Genomic DNA, 11,786 nt, shown 5'->3' on the forward strand with positions numbered 1-11,786 from the left:
GAGTAACAGATTGAACAACAGTCTATAGTCAAGTAGGAGGAAACAGAGTGAACAACAGTCTATAGTCAAGTAGAAGGAAACAGTGAACAGTCTATAGTCAAGTAGGATAAAACAGAGTGAACAACAGTCTATAGTCAAGTAGCAGGAAACAGAGTGAACAACAGTCTATAGTCAAGTAGTAGTCAAGTAGGAGAAACAGAGTGAAAAAGGAGAAGGAGGAGGACCTATAGGGTAAGATAATAACCTATAGGTTCTATAGGGTAAGAGGAGAACCTATAGGGTAAGATATAGGGTAAGAGGAGAACCTATAGGTTCTATAGGGCAAGAGCAGAAGCTATAGGGTAAGAGGAGAACCTATAGGGTAAGAGGAGAATCTATAGGTTCTATAGGGCAAGAGCAGAAGCTATAGGGTAAGAGGAGAACCTATAGGGTAAGAGGAGAACCTATAGGATCTATAGGGTAAGAGGAGGACCTATAGGATCTATCGGGTAAGAGGAGAACCTATAGGACCTATAGGGTAAGAGAAGAACCTATAGGACCAATAGGGTAAGAGACGAACCTATAGGACATATAGGGTAAGAGGAGAACCTATAGGGTAAGAGGAGAACCTATAGGGTAAGAGGAGAACCTATAGGGTAAGAGGAGAACCTATAGGGTAAGAGGAGAACCTATAGGGTAAGAGGAGAACCTATAGGGTAAGAGGAGAACCTATAGGGTAAGAGAAGAACCTATAGGACATATAGGGTAAGAGGAGAACCTATAGGGTAAGAGGAGAACCTATAGGGTAAGAAAATAACCTAGGGTAAGAGAGGAGAACTCATAGGACCCATCGGGTAAGAGGAGAACCTATAGGTAAGAGGAGAACCTATAGGGTGTAAGAGGAGAACCTATAGGACATATAGGGTAAGAGGAGAACTGGTAGGGGTAAGAGGAGAACCTATAGGGACATATAGGGGTAAAGGATAACCTATAGGGTAAGAGGAGAACCTATAGGGTAAGAGGAGAACCTATAGGCTCTAAAGGACAATACCCCTGCTGATAATACCCCCTGTTTTGTCCCACAGAGGGCAAGTTGAGAGGCCCCAACTTGCATTAAGATACTGGAAGGTTTCATGGGCCCCTGTGACATGGTGGATGGTTGGCTGGGGTGATGAGCTCTCCTCTAGCCAGGAAGGGAGCTCCGGTGTCAAGTATGGGTAGCTTGGTGCTTGCCTGCTGCAGACTGAGCCCAGGTGCTGGTGGCTGGAAGGTGCTGTTGGAGGCTACAGCACCATGGAACAATACCAGCTGATGCTGGAGAACCTTACCTGGAGGGGGAGGAGGGGGGTTAGTGGGAAAATGAGGGAGGGAGAGGAGAATGAGCATGTTCCATTCAAATCCACCCCCCTCTCCCTCCCTCCAGGGTGGCTGTCAATAATGTCCTGATCCTGGCCATGACCCCACCTCTGAGGGTGACTCAGTAGGAAGGATCCCTGGCCATGACTGAGGGTGACTCGGTAGGAATTGATCCCTGGCCATGACCCCACTCTCTGAGGTGACTCGGTAGGAAGTGATCCTGGCCATGACCCCACTCTCTGAGGGTGACTCAGTAGAATTGATCCCTGGCCATGACCCCACTCTGAGGGTGACTCGGTAGGAAGTGATCCCTGGGTCACGACCCCACTCTCTGAGGGTGACTCGGTAGGAATTGGATCCCTGGCCATGACCCCACTCTCTGAGGTGACTCGGTAGGAAGTGATCCCCGGGTCACGACCCCACTCTCTGAGGGTGACTCGGTAGGAATTGATCCTGGCCATGACCCCACTCTCTGAGGTGACTCGGTAGGAAGTGATCCCTGGTCATAAATGCACCCCCTATTTGACCCCGTCTCCTCACATCGTCTCCTTACCTTATTCTCCTCCAGTAGTTTGAGTTTGACTGACAGGTCGTTTCTCGCTCTTCTCATACTTCTCTCTCTGGTTCTGGAAGGTTCTCTGGGCCTGCTCTAGTTTGGGGAGGGTGGCGGTGTCTCGAGGTCCCAGGTTCAAGTCCTCCAGGTCACAACGGTACGCATCATATTCTATCCTGTAAGACATTGGCCAATGTTTACATCCTGATGTGGCCCTCGAGCCAAAATGGTCGCTGGCCTAGCGAGATGACACAAAGGTTGTTGTGGTGCCTGGTCTCTCTGTGTGTGTGTGTGTGTGTGTGTGTGTGTGTGTGTGTGTGTGTGTGTGTGTGTGTGTGGTGTGTGTGTGTGTGTGTGTGTGTGTGTGTGTGTGTGTGTGTGTGTGTGTGTGTGTGTGTGTGTGTTACCTGGCTGTCTCGTAGTGTTTCACGTTAACCATGGTGTCCTCTATAGTTTTGTTAACCAGTGTGTTCATATCGGAGGTGAAAGAGTTCATAGCCGACACCATGACCTCTCCGCTCTTCGACAGGAACCGCTGGGTGTCCCCGTTCAGACCAAACTCTACCTGAGAGATGTAGACCAGAACAACAAAAACTGTTGAAAACATTCAAGTCTGTATTTGAAGCCTTATCCGGAAATTAGAATTAAATCAAAAATAAAAGCAATTGAGGATGGTGCTGGTCACTTCACCCCCATCTACAGGTTACCTCGACTGGCCGGGACCCCCGCACACTGACTCAGTACCGGTACCCCCGCACACTGACTCAGTACCCCCGCACACTGACTCAGTACCGGTACCCCCGCACACTGACTCAGTACCGGTACCCCCGCACACTGACTCAGTACCGGTACCCCGTTGTGAATTTAAGTATGCTCTCTCTAATTCTCTCTTTCTTTCTCTCTCTTTCTCAGAAGACCTGAGCCCTAGGACCATACCCAGACTAGAGGACCATACCCAGACTAGAGGACCATACCCAGACTAGAGGACCATACCCAGACTAGAGGACCATACCCAGACTAGAGGACCATACCCAGACTAGAGGACCATACCCAGACTAGAGGACCATACCCAGACTAGAGGACCATACCCAGACTAGAGGACCATACCCAGACTAGAGGACCATACCCAGACTAGAGGACCATACCCAGACTAGAGGACCATACCCAGACTAGAGGACCATACCCAGACTAGAGGACCATACCCAGACTAGAGGACCATACCCAGACTAGAGGACCATACCCAGACTAGGAGGACCATACCCAGACTAGAGGACCATACCCAGACTAGAGGACCATACCCAGACTAGAGGACCATACCCAGACTACAGGACCATACCCCAGGACTACAGGACCATACCCCAGGACTACAGGACCATACCCCAGGACTACCTGGCCTGATGACTCCCTGCTGTCCCCAGTCCACCTGGACTTTTTTATTTTGTATTGTTTTTATTTAGTAAATATTTTCTTAAATATTCGTAACAATTTTTTTAAACAGATTTTTCTTAAAACTGCATTGATGGTTAAGGGCTTGTAGTAAGCATTTCACTGTAAGGTCTACTACACCTGTTGTATTCAGCATTTCACTGTGAGGTCTACCACACCTGTTGTATTCGGCATTTCACTGTGAGGTCTACTACACCTGTTGTATTCAGCATTTCACTGTGAGGTCTACTACACATGTTGTATTCAGCATTTCACTGTGAGGTCTACTACACCTGTTGTATTCAGCATTTCACTGTGAGGTCTACTACACCTGTTGTATTCGGCATTTCACTGTGAGGTCTACTACACCTGTTGTATTCAGCATTTCACTGTGAGGTCTACTACACCTGTTGTATTTGGCGCATGTGACTAAACGTTTGATTTGATTGGCTAGAGGACTGGTACCCAGGCTAGAGGACTGGTACCCAGGCTAGAGGACTGGTACCCAGGCTAGAGGACTGGTATCTAAACAGACTGGTACCCAAACTAGAGGACTGGTACCCAGGCTAGAGGACTGGTACCCAGGCTAGAGGACTGGTACCCAGGCTAGAGGACTGGTGCCCAGGCTAGAGGACTGGTGCCCAGGCTAGAGGACTGGTGCCCAGGCTAGAGGACTGGTACCCAGGCTAGAGGACTGGTGCCCAGGCTAGAGGACTGGTATCTAAACAGACTGGTACCCAGGCTAGAGGACTGGTACCCAGGCTAGAGGACTGGTATCTAAACAGACTGGTACCCAGGCTTGAGTACTGGTACCCAGGCTAGAGGACTAGTATCTAAACATACTGGTACCCAGACTAGAGGACTGGTACCCAGACTAGGGGACTAGTATCCAGACTAGGGGACTGGTACCCAGACTAGGGGACTGGTGCCCAGGCTAGAGGACTGGTGCCCAGGCTAGAGGACTGGTGCCCAGGCTAGAGGACTGGAGCCCAGGCTAGAAGACTGGAACCCAGGCTAGAGGACTGGTATCTAAACAGACTCGTACCCAGACTAGGGGACTGGTACCCAGACTAGTCCCAGACTAGGGGACTGGTACCCAGACTAGGGGACTGGTACCCAGACTAGGGGACTGGTACCCACGCTAGGGGACTGGTACCCAGGCTAGGGGACTGGTACCCAGGCTAGGGGACTGGTACCCAGGCTAGAGGACTGGTACCCAGGCTAGAGGACTGGTACCCAGGCTAGAGGACTGGTACCCAGGCTAGAGGACTGGTACCCAGACAAGAGGACTGGTAATCAGGCTAGAGGACTGGTACCCAGACTAGAGGACTGGTAATCAGGCTAGAGGACTGGTAATCAGGCTAGAGGACTGGTACCCAGACTAGAGGACTGATACCCAGACTAGAGGACTGGTACCCAGACTAGAGGACTGGTACCCAGGCTAGAGGACTGGTACCCAGGCTAGAGGACTGGTACTCAGACTAGAGAACTGGTATCTAAACAGACTGGTGCCCAAACTAGAGGACTGGCACCCAAACTCAGAGGACTGATCCCCAGACTAGAGGACTGGTAATCAGGCTAGAGGACTGGTACCCAAACTAGAGGACTGGTACCCAAACTAGAGGACTGGTACCCAAACTAGAGGACTGGTACCCAGACTAGAGGGACTGGTAATCAAGCTAGAGGACTGGTACCCAGACTAGAGGACTGGTACCCAGACTAGAGGACTGGTAATCAGGCTAGAGGACTGGTACCCAGGCTAGAGGACTGGTAATCAGGCTAGAGGACTGGTACCCAGACTAGAGGACTGGTACCCAGACTAGAGGACTGGTACCCAGACTAGAGGACTGGTAATCAGGCTAGAGGACTGGTACCCAGGCTAGAGGACTGGTACCAGGCTAGAGGACTGGTACCCAGGCTAGAGGACTGGTCCCCAGGCTAGGAGGACTGGTCCCCAGGCTAGAGGACTGGTACCCAAACTAGAGGACTGGTACCCAAACTAGAGGACTGGTACCCAGACTAGAGGACTGGTACCCAGGCTAGAGGACTGGTACTCAGACTAGAGGACTGGTATGTAAACAGACTGGTGCCCAAACTAGAAGACTGGTACCCAGACTAGAGGACTGGTACCCAGACTAGAAGACTGGTACCCAGACTAGAGGACTGGTACCCAGACTAGAGGACTGGTACCCAGACTAGAGGACTGGTACCCAGACTAGAGGACTGGTACCCAGACTAGAGGACTGGTACCCAGACTAGAGGACTGTTACCCAGACTAGAGGACTGTTACCCAGGCTAGAGGACTGGTACCCAGACTAGAGGACTGGTACCCAGACTAGAGGACTGGTACCCAGACTAGAGGACTGGTACCCAGGCTAGAGGACTGGTACTCAGACTAGAGGACTGGTATGTAAACAGACTGGTGCCCAAACTAGAAGACTGGCACCCAAACTAGAGGACTGGCACCCAAACTAGAGGACTGGTCCCTGACTAGAGGACTGGTCCCCCGACTAGAGGACTGGTCCCCCGACTAGAGGACTGGTCCCCCGACTAGAGGACTGGTCCCCCAACGAGAGGACTGGTCCCCCAACGAGAGGACTGGTCCCCCAACGAGAGGACTGATCCCCCTAACTAGAGGACTGGTCCCCCAACTAGAGGACTGGTCCCCCCAACTAGAGGACTGGTACCCAGGCTATAGGACTGATACCCAAACTAGAGGAATGTTCTTTCAAAATAAAATGTATTAAAATCTCTCACGTGTAGTGGCGGCGTTTTGAGGCTGAGCTCGGTGAAGGCATCGCCCAGAGTCTCTTGGCGTCTGTGTGACCTGGGCGAGCTGCGTGGCGAGTGTCTGGGCCAGGCAGGTCACGTGATCACTAACGGCGGCGGTCATCACGGGAGAATGTCGATGCGGGCCTCGAGTTCTGGGTCGACCGTACGGGATCCACGACCCATCTTCTCTGACAGAACCTGCTTCGTACACTGGGGGGAGGGAGAGGAGGGAAGGGCAGAAGGGGGAGTAAGGAATGGAGAGGGAGGAGAGGAAGAGAGAGAGATGTGACATGCAGGACAAGCAGAGAAAGGAGTTTCTTGAAGAATAACTAGCTCTTCCCCTCCTCCCTCCCCTCATCTCTCCCTCCCTCCCTCCCTCCCTTTCCTTCCCCCATCCCTCTCTCTTTCACCCCTCCCTCCCTTTCCTTCCCCCGCCCTCTCTCCCTTTCCTTCCCACCTCCCTCTCTCTTTCACGCCCCCTCCCTATCTCCCTCCCCCTCTCTCACCTTATAAGTAGTGATGCTCCATTTGCGAACCTGTTCCAGTTTCTCGATGGCGGGCATTTTCTGGTTTCCCGTGACAACCACTGGTCCTGTGGTTGGCTTCCGTGAACCTAGATGGTAGAGGCCCAAACAGAGATAATATTAGACGAAAAACAGATTTTAAAAACATACATTTGTTTACCATCACATATCTCTGGAATGCTGGGAAGACTGTTGAACAGACCAAAATTAAACATCACTTGGAGCTGATTTGCTGTTGTATAGAGTATACTATATTAGTATTAGTAGTAGTAGTATAGTATATTAGTATTAGTATAGTATATTAGTAGTAGTAGTAGTAGTACAGTATATTAGTATTAGTATTAGTATAGTATATTAGTAGTAGTAGTATAATAGTATAAGTAGTAGCAGTAGTAGTATAGTATATTAGTAGTAGTATAGTATATTAGTATTAGTATAGCATATTAGTAGTAGCAGTATAGTATATTAGTATTAGTATTAGTATAGTATATTAGTAGTAGTAGTAGCATAGTACATTAGTATTAGTAGTAGTAGTAGTAGTATAGCTATATTAGCAGTAGTAGTAGTATAGTGTATTAGTATTAGTAGCATGTAGTATATTAGCATTAGATCAGTAGTAGCATAGCATAGCATAATAGTATTAGCAGTAGCAGCATAGCATAATAGCATAGTATATTAGCAGCAGCAGTATATTAGTATAAGCAGTAGCAGTAGTAGTATAGTATATTAGTATTAGTAGTAGTAGCAGTAGTATAGCATATTAGCAGTAGCAGTAGTATAGTGTGATTAGCATTAGTAGTAGTAGTATATTAGCATTAGCAGTAGCAGCATAGCATACTAGCATTAGTAGTAGTAGTAGTAGCATAATAGCACTTAGTAGTAGTAGCATAGTCATAATAGCATTAGCATTAGCACAGTATATTAGCAGCAGCAGCATATATAGCATAGGCTAGCAGTAGCATAGCATATTAGCACTAGTAGTAGCAGTATAGTATATTAGCAGCAGCAGCAGTAGCATAGTGTACTAGTTAGCAGCAGCATATTAGTATTAGTAGCAGCAGTATAGTACATTAGTATCAGCAGCAGCAGTACAGCATATATAGCACAGCATTAGCATAGCATAATAGCAGCAGCAGCACAGCATAATAGCACAAGCAGCAGCAACAGTAGTACAGCATAATAGCAATCAGCAGCAGCAGCAGTAGCATAGTATATCAGCAGTAGCAGCAGCATATAATCAGCATTGTGGTAGCAGCAGCAGCACAGTAGCACATGGCGGCACAGCAAAGCAGCAGCAGCACAGCACAGTGCAGTTAGCAGCAGCAGCAGTACAGCACCAGCAGCAGCAGCAGCAGACAGCACACACAGCATTAGCAGTGCAGCACAGTACTTAGCAGCAGCAGCAGCACGAGCGCACAGCAGCACAGCAGCAGCATACATACCAGCACAGCAGCAGCAGCAGCACAGCAACTAGCAGTAGCAGCACAGCGCATTAGCAGCAGCAGTAGCATAACAATATACACAGCACAGCACATCAGCAGCAGCACAGCACAGCGCAATCAGCATGAGCAGCAGCACAGCAATCAGGCGTCGCAGCAGCACAGCATATGTAGCAGCAGCAGCATGCACAATAGCAGCAGCAGCAGTGCATAATAGCAGCAGCAGCACAGTGCATTAGCTAATCGTAGTAGCATAGCATATTATCAGCAGCAGGTAGCATGTAAACAGCAGGCATAGCATACTAGCAGTAGACAGCTAGTATAGTCTAGCACTTAGCAGTAGCATAGCAAGCATAGCACGTAGCAGCACAGCATAGTAGCAGTAGCAGCAGTATAGTATATATAGCAGTGCAGCAAAGCACACTAGCAGCAGCAGCAGTATAGCAGTATGTTGCCTAGCTGCAGCAGCAGCACAGCACAGCACAACAGCAGTGCAGCAGCACAGCACACAGCGGCAGCACAGCGCAACAGTTAATTAGCAGCAGCACAGCAGGCATCAGCGCACAGCAGCACAGCACATCAGCAGCAGCAGCAGCGCATAACACAGCAGCAGCAGCAGCATATGGTATCAGCAACGCAGCGACAGCACAGCGGCGCAGCAGCATACATCAGCACAGCGGCACAGCAGCGCAGAGCCATACACAGCGGCACAGCAGCGCATGCACATCAGCACAGCGGCACACAGCGCAGCAGCATTACCAGCAGCACAGCCCCAGCGAAACGCAGCAGCACAACAGCACAACAGCAGCAGCAGCGCAGCAGCACACTAGCAAAATGCAGCACAGCACGAACAGCGATCAGCAGCAGCTATTGTTACATTACGAACATCAGCGGCACAGCGGCTCCAGCAGCAGCAGCAGCTATCAGCACAGTTACTGTTAACAGCAGCGCAGCAGCACAGGCATTAACAGCGGCAGCAGCATCATGTTACAAATACCAGCGGCAGCAGCACATGAGCGCAGACAGCGTTAGTGGCAGCAGCAACGTTAGCATAACAGTTGCAGCAGCAACAGCATTAACAGTTGGCAGCAGCAGCGTAGCAGCATTCAGCAGCGGCACAGCAGCAGCAGCAGCACAGCAACAGCACAGCAGCAGCAGCAGCACATCACAGCACGGGCAGCAGCACAGCGCAGCAGCAGCATTAGCACAGCGCATCAGCTGGAATGCAGCACAGCAGCATCAGCAGCACAGCAGCAGCAGCAGCAGCACATCAACAGCAGCAGCAGCAGCAGCACACCAGCAGCAGCAGCACAGCAGCACAGCGCAGCACAGCAGCAGCAGCAGTTCAGCACAGCAGTTGTTGCATCCCGCAGCAGCAGCAGCAGCACAGCAGGACCAGCAGCAGCAGCAGCAGCAGCAGCAGCAGCACAGCACAGCAGCACAGCAGCAGCAGCAGCAGCAGCAGCACATCAGCAGCAGCAGCAGCAGCAGCACCAGCAGCAGCAACAGCAGCAGCACACAGCACATTAGCTAGCAATAGCAGCAGCAGCAACATTAGCAGGAGCAGCACAGCAGCAGGACACAACACAGCAGCAGCAAAGCAGCAGCAGCAGCACACAGCAGCAGCAGCAGCAGCAACAGCAGCAGCAGCAGCAGCTGTATCAGCCAAGCTGCGACATTAGCAGCAGCGTACACCAGCAGCAGCAGCAGCAGCAGCAGCAGCAGCAGCAGCAGCAGCAAGCAGCAGCAGCAGCAGCAGCAGCAGCAGCAGCAGCACAGCGCATCAGCAGCAGCACAACGAGCACAGCAGCAGCGCAGCAGCATTAGCAGCAGCAGCAGCATCCGCAGCATAACAGCACTAGCAGCAGCAGCAGCACAGCAGCAGCCGCAGCAGCAGCAGCAGCAGCAGCAGCATCAATAGCAGCACAGCAGCAGCAGCAGTTACTAGCATCAGCAGCAGCAGCAGCAACACACAGCACAGCAGCATCAGCAGCAGCAGCAGCAGCACCAACAGCAGCAGCAGCAGCAGCAGGTTTTAAACACACATGCAGCAGCAGCAGCAGCACCATAGCAACAGCAGAACAGCAGCAGCAGCATCAGCAGCAGCACAGCAGCATACAGCATTAGCATAGCAGCAGCAGCAGCTTCAACAGCATCATTCCACCAAGAGGCACAGCACAACGAGCAGCAGCCAATCAAGCAGCAGAGCAGCAGCAGCAGCATCTGCGTGAAGCAGCAGCAGCAGCAGCACAGCAGCAACAGCAGCAGCACAGAGCAGCAGCAGCAGTTGCACAGTTAACACAGCAGCACAGCAGCAGCAGCAGCAGGCAGCAGCAGGCAGCAGCACCAGCAGCAGCAGCAACAATGCAGCAGCTATGGGCACAGCACCCAGCACAGCACCAGCACAGCACAGTGCAGCGGCAGCATACAGCAGCGGTTTTGCAGCATCCTAGCATAGCAGCAACAGCAGCAGCAGCAGAAGGCCAGCAGCACAGCAGCACACAGCAGCAGCAGCAGCAGCAGCAGCGCAGCAGCAGCAGGCAGCATGGTCTGGGGCAGCAGCACATGTTTTTTACAGCAGCAGTTAGCAGCAGCAGGCAGCATCAACAGTACAACTAGCAGCAGCAGCAAGGCAGTGTTAGCAGCAGCACAGCAACAGCACACTAGCAGCATACACAGCAGTAGTAGTAGAATAAGTTATTGCATGTCAGCACAGCACAGCATAGCATATTAGTGGCAGCAGCATACCAGTAGTACAGTAGTAGTAGCAGCATAGCAGCAGCAGCAGCAGTCAGCAGCAGCAGCAACATCAGCAGTTTAGCATTAGCCCAGTAGCAGCAGCAGCAGTTCACATGGGTTTATATGTTGCAGCAGCAGCAGCACACTGAGTGCAGCATAGCAGCAGCAGCAGCAGGCAGTTGCACACAGGCGCATCTCTAATTGAGCCGCTGGCAAAGCAGCAGCAACCGCATTTAGCAGCAGCAGCAGCAGTTGTAGCTGGGCAGCAGCAGCGAAAGCAGTGTTAGTCAGCAGCAGCAGCATTTAGCAGCAGCAGCAGCAGTTATTTAAGTACAGCAGCAGCACATTAAAAGCAGCATGAGTAACCAGCACGCTGCACGGTCTGACACAGCAGCAACAGACGAAGATCAGCAGCAGCTGCTGCTATTAGCAGCAGCAGCAGTAGTAGTAGTTGCAGCAGTAGCAGCAGCACAGCAGCAGCAGCAGGCAGCAGCAGCAGCCAGCAGCAGCAGCAGCAGCAGCAGCACAGCAGCAGCAGCAGCGAGCAGCAGCACAAAACAGCAGCAGCAGCAGCAGCAGCAGCACAGCAGCAGCAGCAGCACAGCACACATTAGCACAGCACAGCAGCAGCAGCAGCAGCACAGCAACAGCCGCAGCAGCAGCAGCACAACACACAGCAGCAGCAGCAGCAGCAGCAACAGCACAGCAGCAGCAGTAGCACAGCAACAGCACACATTAGCTAGCACATAGCAATAGCATAGCCGCAGCAGCAGCAGCAGCACACACACACACATTAGCAGCAGCAGCAGCACTGAACAGATGCTTGAATTGACTGAGCCAGCGGATGCCAAAACTAATCTACATGGATAGTGGCATAGCAGCAGTAGCAAAGCAGCAAAGCAGCAGCAGCAGCAGCAGCAGCAGCAGCAGCAGCACGCAGCAGCATAGCAGCAGCAGCAGCAGCAGCAAGCAGCAGCAGCAGCAGCAGCAGCAGCAGCA

The 11,786-nt window shown here is 51.5% G+C and overlaps 1 pseudogene; it reads right to left on the bottom strand.

Moving 5' to 3' along the window:
• Window positions 1-1,110: 1,110 nt before the first annotated feature.
• LOC124030221 lies at window positions 1,111-6,723 on the bottom strand (annotated as a pseudogene).
• Window positions 6,724-11,786: the final 5,063 nt, after the last annotated feature.

The sequence above is a fragment of the Oncorhynchus gorbuscha genome, unplaced genomic scaffold, assembly GCF_021184085.1.
Source record: "Oncorhynchus gorbuscha isolate QuinsamMale2020 ecotype Even-year unplaced genomic scaffold, OgorEven_v1.0 Un_scaffold_9981, whole genome shotgun sequence".
In the NCBI taxonomy this organism is placed as follows: domain Eukaryota; kingdom Metazoa; phylum Chordata; class Actinopteri; order Salmoniformes; family Salmonidae; genus Oncorhynchus; species Oncorhynchus gorbuscha.